Raw genomic sequence first — 17209 nt, forward strand, 5'->3', positions numbered from 1 at the left:
AGTTTTTGTTGGGGGAAAAACTCAGTAGAATGCTTAATAATTTCCTTTCTCTCAGACCTTCTGTTCTAGTTTCATGGAGGGGAAACAGTATACTTTCCAACTGAGAATAATCACATAGTGGCCCCCAAATTTGTTTACAGTAAAATGTTTTGTCAAATGATGAGAGGCAAAGAAAGAATGAAATGATTTATAGACAGTATTGAGTGTTGAAATGTACTTTTAAATGTTCAACACTGACTGACTGTAGTTTCCTCAAATTGGAAGATATGGTCATTGGTAAAAGCTGTATATTTCTTAGTTCTTAATGAGAACAACTGCATAACTTGCAAACTAAATTTCATCCTTGAAAAATATATGTGTTTGATCATATATCAAAAATATAGATGCATATGATGGCAGGAATGTCTAAAAAATTAGAGATATAAAAATGATTTTTAAAAAGGTAGATATTCTAATTTTGGTTTATTTCAAATAGAAATCTAAAGATGTTCACTTATTATCAGTAAATATTTCAATGTATAAATTATTTTGCTATTTGTGACAAGCCTTGGGCCTAAATATGGTAGCCTTTACAGAATAGTTTAATTGACCTGAGCCGAGAGTTAAGCAGACCCAAGTGTGTATCTCAGACCTATCACTTAATAAGTGACCTTAATCCCATATCATTTCTGAGATTCTGACTACCCCTTAGGAAAATGAGGGTAGCATTAAAACCTACTTCATGGAATTGTTATAAAAATTAAATGACATAATGCATATAAAATCACCATCATAGTACTTGACATAAGGTAATACTCAGTAAGTGTTAACTATATTAGTAATTAATTGATCTATTATTTTACTATGAGCTTTCTATAGTTTGTCTTAATTTGGTTTTATTTAAATATCAATTCCACATTTCATGTCTTTCCCAATATGGAGTTTTTGAACAGCCATGTATGAATATGAGCCCTGTTATACTACTCAAAAGCTACTATCACTAGTCCCCCTAATACCACTCACATGCCATCATAATTGCCCCCTTCTGCACCCCAAATAATATTTTCTTGCTTTGTATTGTGACATTTATTCTGGAATTTAGTCATCACTGATGAAAACCTCTTCCCTTAATATAACAACCCCTGTGGGTTTTCCCAAATATTTTAGCTTCTATCCTTGGCATGTGGGGTCTCCTCTGGAACCACTGCACCTGTATGCTGCTTTCTTTCTGTGGAATTCATCCAGGAATCCCCTTTCAGGGAAACTGTGACAAGAGTAAGATTTAAGCACAAATCTTATTATTTCTGGGCTTCCCAGATGGCATTAGTGGTAAAAAACAAACAAAAAACCTGCCTGCCAATGCAGAAGATGTAAGAGATGAGGGTTCAGTCCCTGGGTTGGGAAGATCCTTTGGAGGAAGGCACAGCAACCCACTCCAGTATTCTTAACTGGAGAATCCCATGTACAGAGGAGCCTGGTGGGCTACAGTCCAGGGTCACAAAGAGTTGTACACTACTGAAGTGTCTTAGCATATATGCACTTACTATCTGCCAAGATTGAGTCTGTTTCTAATACTGAAGTAGAAAGAGATGGTGTCTTGTTATCCTGAGTTTAAATTCAGAAATCCTGTTCCATAAAAAGTTATAAATAATAGTTAAAGCCTGGTACTATAAACACTCTGCAATGTTTAGGTTGTTTTGCTTTTTGTATAGAAAAAGTGTGTTTTTATTAAAGATTTATATATTTACAAATTCTTATTTTACCATGGTTTTCATTATTACCATTCACACTGTCAGAAAATTAGGTTAGTCAGACTAGCTGAGGTGAGAATGCCAACTTACCTGAGCAGATAATGATATTAAGGTGAATTTTAAACATATACCACAGGTACTGGTATAAAGAATGAGCAAAAATTGTCACCTAAATAACAATTTTACCATGTAAAAAATTAACGGTTAGTGAATCAGTTTCCTAGTGGAATAAAGCTTTGTGTCAAACCTTGCTACATTTCTCATGTTTTGGTTGTTGTTGTTCAGATGCTAACTCGTGTTCGACTCTTTTCAACCTGATGGATTGCAGCAAACCAGGCTTCCCTGTCCTCCACTATCTACCAGAGTTTACTCAAACTTATATCCATTGCATCGGTGATGCCATCCAAACATCTCATCCTCTATTGCTCCCATCTCCTGCCATCAATCTTTCCCAGCGTCAGGTTCTTTTCAAATGAGTCAGCGCTTCACATCAAGTGGCCAAATACTGGAACTTAACTTTCAGCATCAGATCATCCAATGGATATTCAGTGTTGATTTTCTTTAGAATTAATTGGTTTGATCTTCTTGCTGTCCAAGGGACTCTCAGGAGTCTTCAACACCACATTTCAAAGGCATCAATTCTTTGGTGCTTAACCTTCTTTAAGGTCCAACTTTAACATCTGTATATGACTACTGGAAAAACCATAGAACCCAAGAAAATAAAATCTGCCACTGTTTCCATTTCCCTCCATATATTTGCCTCAAAGTGATGATACCAGATGCCATGATCTTAGTTTTTTGAACATTGAGTTTTAAGCCAGCATTTTCTCTTTCTTATTTCACCTTCATTAAGAGGCTCTTTAGATCCTCTTCACTTTCTGCCATTAGGGTGGTATCATGCATATCTGAGGTTGTTGATATTTCTCCCCACAATCTTAATTCCAGCTTTTGATTCATCCAGCCCAGGATTTCACATGCTGTACTCTGCATAGAAATTAAATAAGCAGGGTGACAATATACAGCCTTGAAGTGCTCCATTCCCAATTTTGAACCAGTCCATTGTTCCATGTCTCGTTTTAACTGTTGCTTTTTGACCTGAATACAGGTTTCACAGGAGGCACATAGATGGTCTGGTATTCCCATCTCTTTAAGAATTTCCCACAGTTCCTTGTCGTCCACACAGTCAAAGGCTTTCCTGTAGTCAATGAGGCAGAAGTAGATGTTTCTCTGGAATTCCTTTGCTCTCTGCATGATCGAATGAATGTTTGCAATTTGATCTCTGGTTCTACTATTTTTAAAATACAGCTTGTACATCTGGAAGTTCTCAGTTCATGTACTGTTGAAGCCTAGCTTGAAGGATTTTAAGCATTACCTTGTTAACATGTGAAATGAGCACAACTGTATGGTAGTTTGTTTGGCATTGCTCTTGTTTGGGATTGGAATGAAAACTGACCTTTTCCAGTTCCCCGATGGTTTAGTAGATAAAGAATCTGCCAGATTCAGGCAGACACAGTTCTATCCCTGGGTGGGGAAGACTCCCTGAAGGAGGAAATTGCAACCCACTCAAGTATCCTTGCTTGAAAATTCCCATGGACAGTGAAGCCTGGTGTGCTACAGTCCATGTGGTCGCAAGAGTCAGACATGACTAATCATGTGCTGCTGTGGCTTTTGCTGAGTTTTCCAAATTTGCTAGCATATTGAATGCAGCACTTTCATAACATCATCTTTTAGGATTTGGAATAACTCAGCTGGAATTCCATCACCTCCACTAGCTTTGTTCACGGTAATGCTTCCTAAGGCCCACTTAATTTCGCATTCCAGGATGTCTGGCTCTAGGTGAGTGAACACACCATCATGATTATCAGGGTCATTAAGACCTTTTTTGTACAGATCTTATATGTATTCTTCCCACCTCTTCTTAATCTCTTCTGCTTCTGTTGGATCTTTGCTCTTTCTGTTTTTAATTGTGCCCAATTTTGCATGAAATGTTTCCTTGTTAGCTCTAATTTTCTTGAAGAGATCTCAAGTCTTTCCCACTCTATTGTTTTCTTTCTTTTTTTTTTTCTGCGTTGCTCACTTAAGATGTCTTATTTCTCTCTCCTTGCTATTCTCTAGAATGCCACATTCAATTGTATATATCTTTCCCTTTTCCTTTGCCTTTTACTTCTTTTCTCAGCTATTTTTAAAGGCCCCCTCAGACAACTGATTTGTTTTCTTACATTTCTTTATTTCTGGGATGGTTTTGGTCACTGAGTCCTATACAATGTTACAAACTAAAAAAAAAACAAAAAACAAAAAACAAAAACAAAAGCACACAAAAAAACAAAAAGAAAAACAATGTTACAAACTTCCATCCATAAGTCTTCAGTTCTAATTCCTTGAATTTATTCATCAATTATAAATGATTTATTTTAGGTCATACCTGAATGGCCTAGTGATTTTCCCTACTTTCTTCAATTTAAGTCTGAATTTTGAAATAAGGAGTTCATGATCTGAGCCATAATCAGCTTCAGGTCTTGTTTTTGCTGACTGTATAGAGCTTCTCCATCTTTGGCTGCAAAGAAGATAGTCAATCTGATTTCGGTATTGACCACCTGGTGATGTCCATGTGTAGAGTCATTGGTTGTGTTGTTAGAAGAGTATGTTTGCAATGACCAGTGTGCTCTCTTGACAAAACTGTGTTAGCCTTTGCCCTACTTCATTTTGTACTCCAAGGCCAAACTTGCCTGTTACTCCAGGTATCTCTTGACTTTCTACTTTTGCATCCCAGTCCCTTATGATGAAAAGGACATCTTTTTTTTTTGGTGTTAGTTGTAGAAGGTCTTATAGGTCTTCATAGAATCCTTCAACTTCAGCTTCTTCAGCATTAGTGGTTGGGGCATAAACTTGGATTACTGTGATACTGAATGGCTTGCCTTGGAAATGAACCAAGATCATTCTGTTGTTTTTGAGATTGCACTACATTTCAGACTCGGTTGTTGACTATGAGGGCTATTTCATTCCTTCTAAAGGATTCTTGCCCACAGTAGTAGACATAATGGTCATATGAATTAAATTTGCCCATTCCAGTCCATTCTAGTTCGTTGATTACTAAAATTTCAATGTTCAGTCTTAACATCTCCTGTTGACCATGTCCAATTTACCTTGATTTACGTACCTAACATTTTCCAAATGTTCAATCTGGTTTTAGAAAAGGCAGAGGAACCAGAGATCAAATTGTCAACATCTGCTGGATCATCAAAAAAGCAAGAGTTCCAGAAAAACATCTATTTCTGCTTTATTGACTATGCCAAAGCCTTTGACTGTGTGGATCACAATAAACTGTGGAAAATTTTGAACAAGAAGGGAATACCAGATCACCTGACCTGCCTCTTGAGAAACCTATACACAGGTCAGGAAGCAACAGTTAGAATTGGACATGGAACAACAGACTGGTTCCAAATAGGAAAAGGAGTACGTCAAGACTGTATATTTGTCACCCTGCTTATTTAACTTATACACAGAGTGCATAATGAGAAACGCTGGGCTGGAAGAAGCACAAGCTGCAATCAAGATTGCTGAGAGAAATGTCAATAACCTCATATATGCAGATGACACCACCCTTATGGCAGAAAGTGAAGAGGAACTAAAAAGCCTCTTGATGAAAGTGAAAGAGGAGAAGGAAAAAGTTGGCTTAAAGCTCAACGTTCAGAAAACTAAGATCATGGCATCTGGTCCCATCACTTCATGGGAAATAGATGGGGAAACTGTCAGACTTATTTTTTTTTTTTGCTCCAAAATTACTGCAGATGGTGGTTGCAGCCATGAAATTAAAAGACGCTTATTCCTTAGAAAGTTATGACCATGCAGCCATGAAATTAAAAGACACTTATTCCTTGGAAAGTTATGACCAACCTAGATAGCATATTAAAAAGCAGAGACATTACTTTGTCAACAAAGTTCCGTCTAGTCAAGGCTATGGTTTTTCCAGTGGTCATGTAGAGATGTGAGTATTGGATCATGAGGGAGTCTGAACACCTAAGAATTGATGCTTTGAATTTTGGTGTTGGAGAAGACTCTTGAGAGTCCCTTGGACTGCAAGGAGATCCACCCAGTCCATCCTAATGGAGATGAGTCCTGGGTGTTCATTGGAAGGAGTGAGGCTCAAGCTGAAACTCCAGTACTTTGGCCACCTCATGCAAAGAGTTGACTCATTGGAAAAGACCCTGATGCTGGGAGGGATTCGGGGCAGGAGAAGGGGACAGAAGATGGGATGGCTGGATGGCATCACCGACTCGATGGACATGAGTTTGAGTAAACTCCTGGAGTTGGTGATGGACAGGGTGGCCTGGCATGGTGCGATTCATGGATTCGCAAAGAGTCGGACATGACTGAGCGACTGAACTGAACTGAACTGAACATTTTGTACATAGATTTTTTAAAAGTTTCTAGGTAAATAACCATATAACCTATAAATAATACTTTTTGTTGCTGTTGTTCATTTCAAACTTGTAGATTACTGGGTAATTTTGCCAACCACTCTCTACCTCTATGCAGTCAGATTATTTAACCCAGACCATTGTCATGTGACTTGCTTCTGTATTCCTTTCTCACATCTATTACTTGGGAATTGGATATATGATATACTTTGGCCAGTGGCACATGAATTAATATGTTTGCCATGCTTGAGGCAAAGCTTTAAGTGCCACGTTGTGAATTGCCTTAGGGTTTTATTAAATTTTTTGTTGGAATATTGTTGATTTACAATGTTGTATTAGTTATGCTATATGCAATTTGAATCAGTTATAGATAAACATATACTGACTCTTTTTTAGATTATTTTCCCATGTAGGGCATTAGAGACTACTGAGTAGAATTTCTTATGCTATTTAGTAAGTCCTTATTAGTTATCTATTTTATATATAGTAGTGTGTATGTGTCAATTTCAATCTCCCAATTAATCCCTATCCCCCATTCTCCCTGGTAAAGCTAAGTTGGTTTTCTACATTTGTGACTATTTTGTAGATAAATTCATTTGTACCATTTTTTTAGATTCCACATATAATAAATATCATATGATATTTGTCTTTCTCTATCTGACTTGCATCAGTCAGTATAACAATGTCTAGGTCCATCCATGTTGCTGCCAATGACATAACTTAATTTTTTTTTATGGCTGAGTAATATTCTGTTATATGTATGTATCACATCTTCTCTATCCATTCCTCTGTTGATGTACATTTAGGTTACTTTGATGTCTTGGCTTTTATAAACAGCACTTCATTGAGCATTGGAGTGCATGTATCATTTTGAATTGTGGTTTTCTCCAGATAATGCCCAGGGGTGGGGTTGCAGGATTATGTGATATATCTTTTTTTCAGTTTTTTTAAGGAACCTCTATACAGTTCTCCATAGTGGCTGTACCAATTTACATTTCAAGCAACTGTGTAGGAGGGCTCCCTTTTCTCCACACCCTCTTCAACATGTATTGTTTGTAGAATTTTCTATGCTTTTCATTCTGACTGGTGTGGGGTGATACCTCACTGTAGTTTTGATTTTCATTTCTCCATAAGTGAAAGACAAAAATAGACCCTTCTCCAAAAGAGATACACAGATGGACAAAAAGGACATAAAAATATGTTCAGCATCACTACTTATTAGATAAATGCAACTCAAGGCTTAGACTTTAGATGTGACCTCGTTCTGAACAAGAACGTATCCCAGATAGGGACTGGTGCTCAACCTGGTATTAAGAATAAGAAAACATGTAGAAGCACTGAGTAGAACTGTACCCGACCCACAATCTTCATGTAATGTGAGCAAGAAATAAATGTTGCTGAAATATTGACGTTAATACCAAAGAAAAAGCTGAAATAAAAAATAATATTCACCCCTTTCATTTTTTTATCAATTATTAAGCTATGGTCTTTCTGTTCCAAATTCACCCTTCTATAATCTTTGTGGTGCTAGGACTAAAATAGAATACTTTTCTATTTGCAAACTGGTTCTGCATTAGATGATTTGTTTTTATTTTTTATTTTTTTTTATTTTATATTGGAGCATAGTGATTAACAACATTGTATATAGCAAAGTGATTCAGTTATGCATATATCTATTCTTTTTCAGGTTATTTTCCCATTTAGGTTATTGCTGAGTATTGAGAAGCATTCCTTGTGGTATACTGCAGGTCCTTGTTGGTTATCTATTTCAATCTATTTAAATACAGCAGTGTGTAAATGTCAATCTCAAACTCACAGTCTATCCCTCTTCCCCATCATCTTCCCTGTAACCATAAGTTTGTTTTTTAAGTCTGTGAGTCAGTTTCTGTTCTGTAAATAAGTTCAGTATTAAAGGGAGATTTTAAGGTTAGGAAAAGGTAAACGAAATTTTCTCTTTACATACCATACAATGGTATTTTACCCTAGCAATAGCATTTGGTTCTAGTAGCAGTTGTTTCCTGCTCAAAGGAAGAGATGAATGTTGGGCTTCCCTGGTGACTCAGACGGTGAAGCTTCTGTCTGCAATGCTGGAGTCGGCTTCGATCCCTGGGTCAGGAAGATCCCCTGGAGAAGGAAATGGCAACTTTTGCCTGGAAAATCCCATGGACAGAGGAGCCTGGTAGGCTACAGTCCATGGGGTCGCAAAGAGTCGGACACGACTGAGCGACTTTACTTACTTACTTAGCAGTGGTTTCCAATGTCTCATAATTTTCCATAATCCCCAAACCAGTCTCATTGTGCTTTCTTGGAGACATTAACAAGAGTTGGAGATATTAGCAGTAACCCTTCACCAATATTTGAATCCCAGCTCCATGAGGCCCCCTTCAAGCTCCTGAGTCCCATTGTTATCTAGGCAGCAGCCCTTTAGGTAAACAGATTCCAGCTTCTCAAGGTTTTCCCTCCAAGCTTCTAGATTTTGATAACCCTAACCTCTGTCCTTTGTCTCCCAGCCCTTAAGGTGGTATCTGTTCCTGAAATTAGTTTCTTGTTACTTCAATTTTACTAATTTGCCTTTTCAGACTTCTAATACCATTTAAACCAATTTATTCACAGTATTATTCAGTTGAGTTATCTCCAAGTAAACCATCTTCTTGACTTATTGAGCAATCTAGGGTCTCTAGTTTAAGGCTTCATTGTCTTTCTCTATCTTAAATTAAAACAACTCAATGTGTCATAAAAGTGTAATTTTGAAGTGGATTTTGGTGTTTCCTTTCTAAGAAGTATTATTAAATTTCCTTCCTATAAAAGCTAAAAGAAGTTGAATTTTGCCAAATACATTTTCTCCATATATTCAAATAGTTGTGTGATTTTTTTTTCCTTCTTTAGTCTGACGTTGTGGGTATCTGAATATTAAACCAACACTGGATCCCTTGGGTAAAACCAACTCAGTCATTATATAGTATCCTTTGCATATACTCTTTAAATTAGTTTGCAAATATTTTGCTTAAGATATTTGCATATACTTTCATAGATGAGAATCGGCTGGTGATTTTCCAGCTTTCTGTCTTGTTGAGATTTTATTTTGTGTGTGTTTGTGTTTCTAGGAATAAAAACATAACATGAGATATACTCTCTCAGCAAATGTTTAAATGTGCAATACAGCATTGTTAACTATAATCACTATGTTGTACAACAGATCTCTAGAACATCATTACTGAAAACTTATACCCATTGAACAGCAACTCCCCATCTTATTTTCCACTTAAATCCTGGGAGCCAACATTCTACACTTTTTGTTTGTTTGTTTTGTTTTGTTTTGTATGAGTTTGAATACTTTAGGTACCTCATACAAGAAGAATCATGTAATATTTGTCCATCTATGACTGGATTATTTCAGTTAGCATTATGTCTTTAAGATTCATCCATTTTTCAGAGTATGATAGGGTTTCATCCTTCATTATGGCTAAATTAATATTCCATTTATACATGTACAACATTTTCTTATTCACTCAGCCATAAATATTTATATTGTTTTCACCTATTATCTACTGTGAATATTTCTGTAAATAACATGGGAATGCAAATATCTCATCAAGATATCATAATTTTAATTACTTTGGATGAACCCCTAATATCAGAAACTGTTGTATCATATCATATGGTAATTCTAATACAATTTTTGAGGACCTACATTATATTTTCCTTTAGTGGCTGAACCACTTCACATTTCTACCATTAGTGCACAGGAGTTCCAATTTATTCACACCCTCATCAACACACTTTCTGTTTATTTTACTTTAAAAAAAAGAATGGCCAATCTAACCAATGTGAGGTAATTTCTCATTATGGTTTTGATTTTCATTTTCTGATTACTATGGGTATTGAGCATATTTTCATATACCAGTTAGTCATTTATGTTTCTTCTTTGAAGAAAGGAATATTCAAATCCTTTTCTCATTTTAATTGAGTTGTTTCTGCTATTTAGTTATGAGTTCCTTATACATTTTAGATATTAATCTTTTATCGAATATATATTTTACAAATATTTTCACTCACTTCATACCTCATTTTTTAACCCCATTGCTTGCTTCCTTTATTGTACAGAAAGTTTTTTAGTCTGAAGTCATCCCGCTTGTCTATTTTTGCCTTCATTGCCTTTGTTTTTCCTACTATATCCAATAAATCATTACCAAATCCAATGTCATGCAACTTCTTCTAGGATTTCTCCAACGATATTGTAGTTTCCTGTCTTATGTTTCAGCTTCCAATTCTTTTTTTTTTTTTAGTCTATTTTAGTGAACCATGTAAGATAAGGGTCTAATTCTATTGCTTTCATTGAGAATATTCAGTTTTTTTATCACCATTTGTTGAACGTGCCATTCTTTCTGTATTATGCAGTCTTGGTTCCTTTGTGGAAAATAATTTTACCATATATGTATAAATTGATTTCGAGCCTCTCTATTCTGATCCATTGGTCTATGTGTTTGTCCTTATGCCAATGCCATACACTTTTAATTGCTGTAGCTTTGAAATAGATTTTGAAATGGAAATGTAAAGACTATAGTTTTGTTCATCTTCCTCAAGATTTTTCTGGAAACATTGATTATTTTTCCATTCCATACAAATTTTAGGATATTTTATTTCATTTCTGTCAAATTTCCACTGGGATTCTGATAAGACTTGCATTAAAAAAGCATATTATTACATGTAGTATGGATATTTTAAGAATATTAAGTCTTCCAAGCTGTGAAAATGAGGTGCCTTTCCTTCTATTTGTGTCTTCTTTATTTATCAGTGTAAGTGTGTAAGTTTTTCGCTCCCTTGGTTAATTTTATTCCTAATTATTAAATTCTTTTTGAGGCTATTATGACTTTTTCTTAATTTCCTTTTGAATTTATTGTTGTATCAGTGTACAGAAACACAACTTATTTTTGTATATTGATTTTGTGTTCTGCATGTTCTGAATTTTTTTAAACAGTTTTTTTGGAATCCTTACAGTTTTCTACAAATCATGCTGTCTGTGAACAGATCATTTTAATTCTTTTCTGAGTTGGATAACTTTCTTTCTTTTTTTTTCTCATTGTTCAGGGTGAAGCTTCCAGTTCTACACTGAATAGAAGTGGTGGTGAGGGGATAACTGTCAGTTTTATCTTCAAAATAAAAGTTATTTGTTTTCTGAATTTTTGTATTGTTTTTCTATTCTTGATTTCCATTATTTCTTCTCTAATTTTAACTGTTTCCTTTCTTCTTATTAACAATGGCCTTTTACTGTGGTTGTTCAGTTTCTAAGTCCTGTCAAGCTTTCAGTTCAGTTCAGTCGCTCAGTTGTTTCTGACTCTCTGTGACCCCATGACTGAAGCATGCCAGTCTTCCCAGTCCATCACCAATTCCCAGAGCCTACCCAAACTCATATCCATCACATTGGTGATGCCATCCAACCATCTCATCCTCTGTCATCCCCTTCTCCCCCCACTTTCAATATTTCCCAACATCAGGGTCTTTTCCAATTAGTTGGTTCTTCACATCAAGTGGTCAACGTATTGGAGTTTCAGCTTCAGCATCAGTCCTCCCAATGAATATGCAGAACTGATTTCCTTTAAGATGTCCTAGTTGGATCCTTTTGCAGTCCAAGGGACTCTCAAGAGTCTTCAGCACCACAGTTCAAAAGCATCAATTTTTTGGTGCTCAGCTTTCTTTATAGTCCAACTCTCACATCTATACATGACTACTGGAAAAGCCATAGCTTTGACTAGATGGACCTTTGTTGGTAAACTAATGTCTCTGCTTTTTAGAATGCTGTCTAGGTTTATCATAACTTTTATTCCAAGGAGCAAGCGTCTTTTAATCTCATGGCTTCAGTCACCATCTGCTGTGACTTTAAAATCAAACAAAATAAAGTCTTTCACTGTTTCCATTGTTTCCCCATGTATTTGCCATGAAGTGATGGGGCTGGATGCCATGATCTTAGTTTTCTGAATGTTGAATTTTAAGTCAACTTTTTCACTCTCCACTTTCACTTTCATCAAGAAGCTCCTAAGTTCTTTTTTGCTTTCCATTTTGTACAAACAGCTCAAGCAGCACATGAAGCTCAATACCAGAAAAACGAACAACACAATCAAAATGTGGACAGAAAACCTAGAGACATTTCTCCAAAGAATACATACAGATGTCTAATAAACACATGAAAAGATGCTCAACATGACTCATTGTTAGAAAAATGCAAATTAAAACCATGATAAGATATCACCTCACACCAGTCAGAATGGCCATCATCAAAAAGTCTACAAACAATAAATGTTGGAGAGGGTGTAGAGAAAAGGGACCTCTCTTGCACTGTTGGTGGGAATGCAGACTGGTGCAACCACTATAGAAAACAGTATGAAGATCCCTTAAAAAATGAGGAATAAAACTACCATATGATCCAGCAATCTCCTGGCAAACTTGATTCCAGCTTATGATTCCTCCAACCTGTCATTTTACATAGTGTACTTGCCATGGACATTAGATAAGCAGAGTGACAGTATGCAGTCTTGTTACACTCCTTTCCCAATTTTGAACCAGTCCGTTGTTCCATGTCTGGTTGCTTCTTGATTTGCATACAGGTTTCTCAGGAGGCAGGTAAGGTGGTCTGGTATTCCCAAATCTTTAAGAATTTCCCACAGTTTGTTGTGATCCCCACAGTCAAAGGCTTTAGTGTAGTCAATGAAGCAGATGTAGATGTTTTTCTGGAATTCTCTTGCTTTCTCTATGATCCAACAAATTTTAGCAGTTTGATCTCTGATTCCTCTATCTTTCCTAAATTCTGTTTTTACATCTGGATGTTCTTAGATCATGTACTTTTGAAGCCTAGCTTGAAGGATTTTGAGCATTACCTTGCTAGCATTTGAAATGAGTGCAGTTGTATGGTAGTTCGAACATTCTTTGGCATTGCCTTCTTTGGGATTGAAATGATAACTGATACTGAGTAAATACTTAGATCTTATTTTGCCATCAATTCAACTACTTTATGCTTATTTGATTGGAAAATTTAATTCATTTAAATTTGCAATCTTTGTATTTGCCTTTTTTGTTGTTGTTGTTGTTATTGTGACAGGTTTTGATTCCTTTCTGAGTTTCTTAAGTGTGTCTTCTATAAGTTTTTACTTTTATATGGTTGCCTTAAGACATACATAACATATCTTTTAACAACAGACTTTAAGCTTATGACTTCAGTTACATTAAACATACCATAGTTTTACTTCTTCCCCCTTTTTGTTGGTGATGTCACAAGTTACATCTTTTTATATTGTGTATCTATTAACATTTTGTTGACTGTAATTTTTTTATACCTTTGTATCTTTACTTTTATATGATAATTGAAGCAATTTATGCACCACACTTTGGTAATACAGTCCTTTGTATTTGTCTATATATTTAATTTTACCAGCAAGCTTTTTTTTTAATTTTAATTGGAGGTTAATTACTTTACAATATTGTAGTGGTTTTTGCCATACATTGACATGGATCAGCCATGGGTGTACATGTGTCCTCCATCCTGAACCCCCTTCCCACCTTCCTCCCCATCCCATCCCTCAAAGTTGTCCCAGTGCATCGGCTTTGAGTGTCCTATTTCATGCATTGAACTTGGACTTGTGATCTATTTCACATATAGTACTACACATGTTTCAATGCTATTCTCTCAAATCATCCCACCATCGCCTTCTCCCATAGAGTCAAAGTCTGTTCTTTATATTTGTGTCTTTTTGGCTCTCTCACATATAGGGTCATCTTTACCATCTTTCTAGCTTCCATATATGTGTGCTAATATACTGTATTGGTGTTTTCCTTTCTGACTTACTTCACTCTGTATAATTGGCTCCAGTTTCATTCACCTCATTAGAACTCATTCAAGTGTGTCCTTTTTAATAGCTGAGTAATATTCTGTTGTGTATATGTATCACAACTTTCTTATCCATTCATCTGCCAAAGGACACCTAGGTTGCTTCCATGTCCTAGCTATTGTAAATGGTGCTGCAATGAACATTGAGGTACACGTGTCTCTTTCAATTCTGGTTTCCTTGGTGTGTGTGTCAGGAGTGGCATTGCTGGTTCGAATGGCAGTTCTATTTCCAGTTTTTAAAGGAATCTCCACACTGTTCTCCACAGTGGCTGTACTAGTTTGCATTCCCACCAAGCTTTTATACCTTCATATACATGCTTTCCTGCTGCTGTTTAGTGTCCTTTCATTTTAACTCAGATGATTTCCTTTAGCATTTGGTGGTGCTAGTGGTAAAGAACCCATCTGCCAATGCATGAGACATAAGAGACACAGGCTGAATCCTTGGTTTGGGAAGGTCCCCTGGAGAAGGGAATAGCTACCTACTCCAGTATTCTTGCCTATAGAATCTCATGGACAGAGGAGCCTGGCAGGCTACAGTCCATAGGGTTGCAAAGAGTCAAACAGGACTAAAATGACTTAGCACAGCATTTATTTTAAGGCAGGTCTAGTGGTAATAAAATCTCTCAGCTTTTTTTTTTTCTTCTTCTGTCTGGAAAGGCCTTTCTCTTTCATTTTCTAAGGATAGTTTTTTGGTCTAGTATTCTTTGTTGCCAGTTTTTTTTTTTTTTTTTTCTTTTTACCTTTCAACACTTTAAATAAGTGATCCAACTCCATTCTCTCCTGCTATGTTTCTGCTTGAGAAAGCATTAATAGTTTTATGGGTTTGGTTTTGTTTGCATGTGGTGAGTCACTTTTTCTTGCTGCTTTCAAAATTCTGTTTTTATCTTGGACTTTTGACAATTTAATTAGAATATATTTTGGCATGGATTTCTTTGAATTCTTCCTAGTTGGAATCTTCAAATTCTCAAATATGGATTTCTACATCCTTTCTTGGATTTCAGAAGTTCTCAGTCTTTTTTTTTTTTTTTTTTAGTTCCTTTGACTGGATAATTTCAAATACTCTGTTTTCACATCCTCTGATTTTTTCCTTCTGTCTATTTAAGCCTACTCTTGAACTCCTAAGAATTAATTTTATCTTTTGTATTCCTCAGCTCCAAAATTTGTTAACTTGTATTTTTAACATTTACTCTTTAGTTTCCATTTTATTTGTGTATTGTTTTCATCTAAAAGATTTTGTAGAGCATCTTTTTGACAGTTATTTTGAATTCTGTGTTTGGTAATTCATATTCTTTTGTTCCTTTAATGTCATTCTCTGGAGATTTATTTTGCTCCTTTATTTGAGTCATATCTCCGTGTTTTGCCATATGTCTTATAACTTTGTGTTGGAACCTGTCCATCTGGAAAGCCATCTCCCCCAGTTTTTAATGGACTGGCTTCACACAGGAGAATAACTATTTTTCTCACTAATCGGCCTGCTAGACTTCCCTGGTGGCTCAGACGGTAAAGCATCTGCCTGTAATGTGGGGGACCCGGGTTCAATCCCTGGGTGGGGAAGATTTCCTAGAGAAGGAAATGGCAACCCACTCCAGTACTCTTGCCTGGAAAATCTCATGGATGGAGGAGCCTGGTATGCTACAGTCCATGGGGTTGCAAAGAGTCGACATCACTGAGTGGCTTCACTTCACTTCACTTCAGCCTGGCTAGGGATTCTGAGGGACATTGAAACTATTTAGGAGGTTGCAAGTTCATAATTATAGAGTGCTCCAGCTCCTTTCTCATAATAATAATTTTAATAATATCTTGCTATTTCTGGTGCAAGTTTTCTGGTTTTACAGGAACAAGTACCCCATTTTCTTTGGGTGCACTTGCCAACAAACACTCAAAGTATGCCGGTTCTGCATCAACACCTTGAGTTAAGTAAAATTGGAATTAGTCTCTTAGGCAGTTCTCTCAAAATTCAAAAGTCTAGACAAATATTCAATTCTTCTGCTCCCCACTTGAGGGAGAAGCCTCGTGTTGTATATTGTACACTACCTCAAAATTTTGTTGAATCATGCTGGCTTCAGCAAGCATTCTTCTTTGTGGTCAGTAGTCCATAGGTTGCCAAACTATCAGTTTCATCAGCACTCCAAATGAGATGTGTAAGAAATCAGTCTTTTGGCAGTCCTCCAAAAAGTTGGGGCATTGGACACACACACACACCACTCTTCTCTTTCTCTGTTAAGTCACAAGTTGGAATATTTGCTCCCAGGACTGACCTATCTTGGCTTGGGAATGACAAAGATGACTTTGAAATGCCTCTTCTTATCTATCTCAATGCAACTAGTCTCAGTTTTGTACTTTCCTGAAGTACAGAAGCATCTTATTTAGGTTATGAATATCTCATATAGGTTTTTGGTCTGTACTTTTTGTTATATTGATATTACTGTGGGGGAATGACTGCTGGGAATTTCTATTCTGCCATCTCACTAATGTCATTGTTCTCTTTTTGACAGTTTGGTATCAATAATATGGTAATCTCATAAAATTAATTTTAAAATGTATCTTTACATTTCTTTATAGAACATTTTTTTTTAATTTTTTTATTAGTTGGAGGCTAATTACTTCACAACATTTCAGTGGGTTTTGTCATACATTGATATGAATCAGCCATAGATTTACACTTATTCCCCATCCCGATCCCCCCTCCCATCTCCCTCTCCACCCGATTCCTCTGGGTCTTCCCAGTGCACCAGGCCCAAGCACTTGTCTCATGCATCCCACCTGGGCTGGTGATCTGTTTCACCATAGATAGTATACATGCTGTTCTTTTGAAAAATCCCACCCTCACCTTCTCCCACAGAGTTCAAAAGTCTGCTCTGTATTTCTGTGTCTCTTTTTCTGTTTTGCATATAGGGTTATCGTTACCATCTTTCTAAATTCCATATATATGTGTTAGTATGCTGTAATGTTCTTTATCTTTCTGGCTTACTTCACTCTGTATAAGGGGCTCCAGTTTCATCCATCTCATTAGGACTGGTTCAAATGAATTCTTTTTGACGGCTGAGTAAAATTCCATGGTGTATATGTACCACAGCTTCCTTATCCATTCATCTGCTGATGGGCATCTAGGTTGCTTCCATGTCCTGGCTATTATAAACAGTGCTGCGATGAACATTGGGGTGCACGTGTCTCTTTCAGAT

The sequence above is a fragment of the Cervus elaphus genome, chromosome X (assembly GCF_910594005.1).
Source record: "Cervus elaphus chromosome X, mCerEla1.1, whole genome shotgun sequence".
In the NCBI taxonomy this organism is placed as follows: domain Eukaryota; kingdom Metazoa; phylum Chordata; class Mammalia; order Artiodactyla; family Cervidae; genus Cervus; species Cervus elaphus.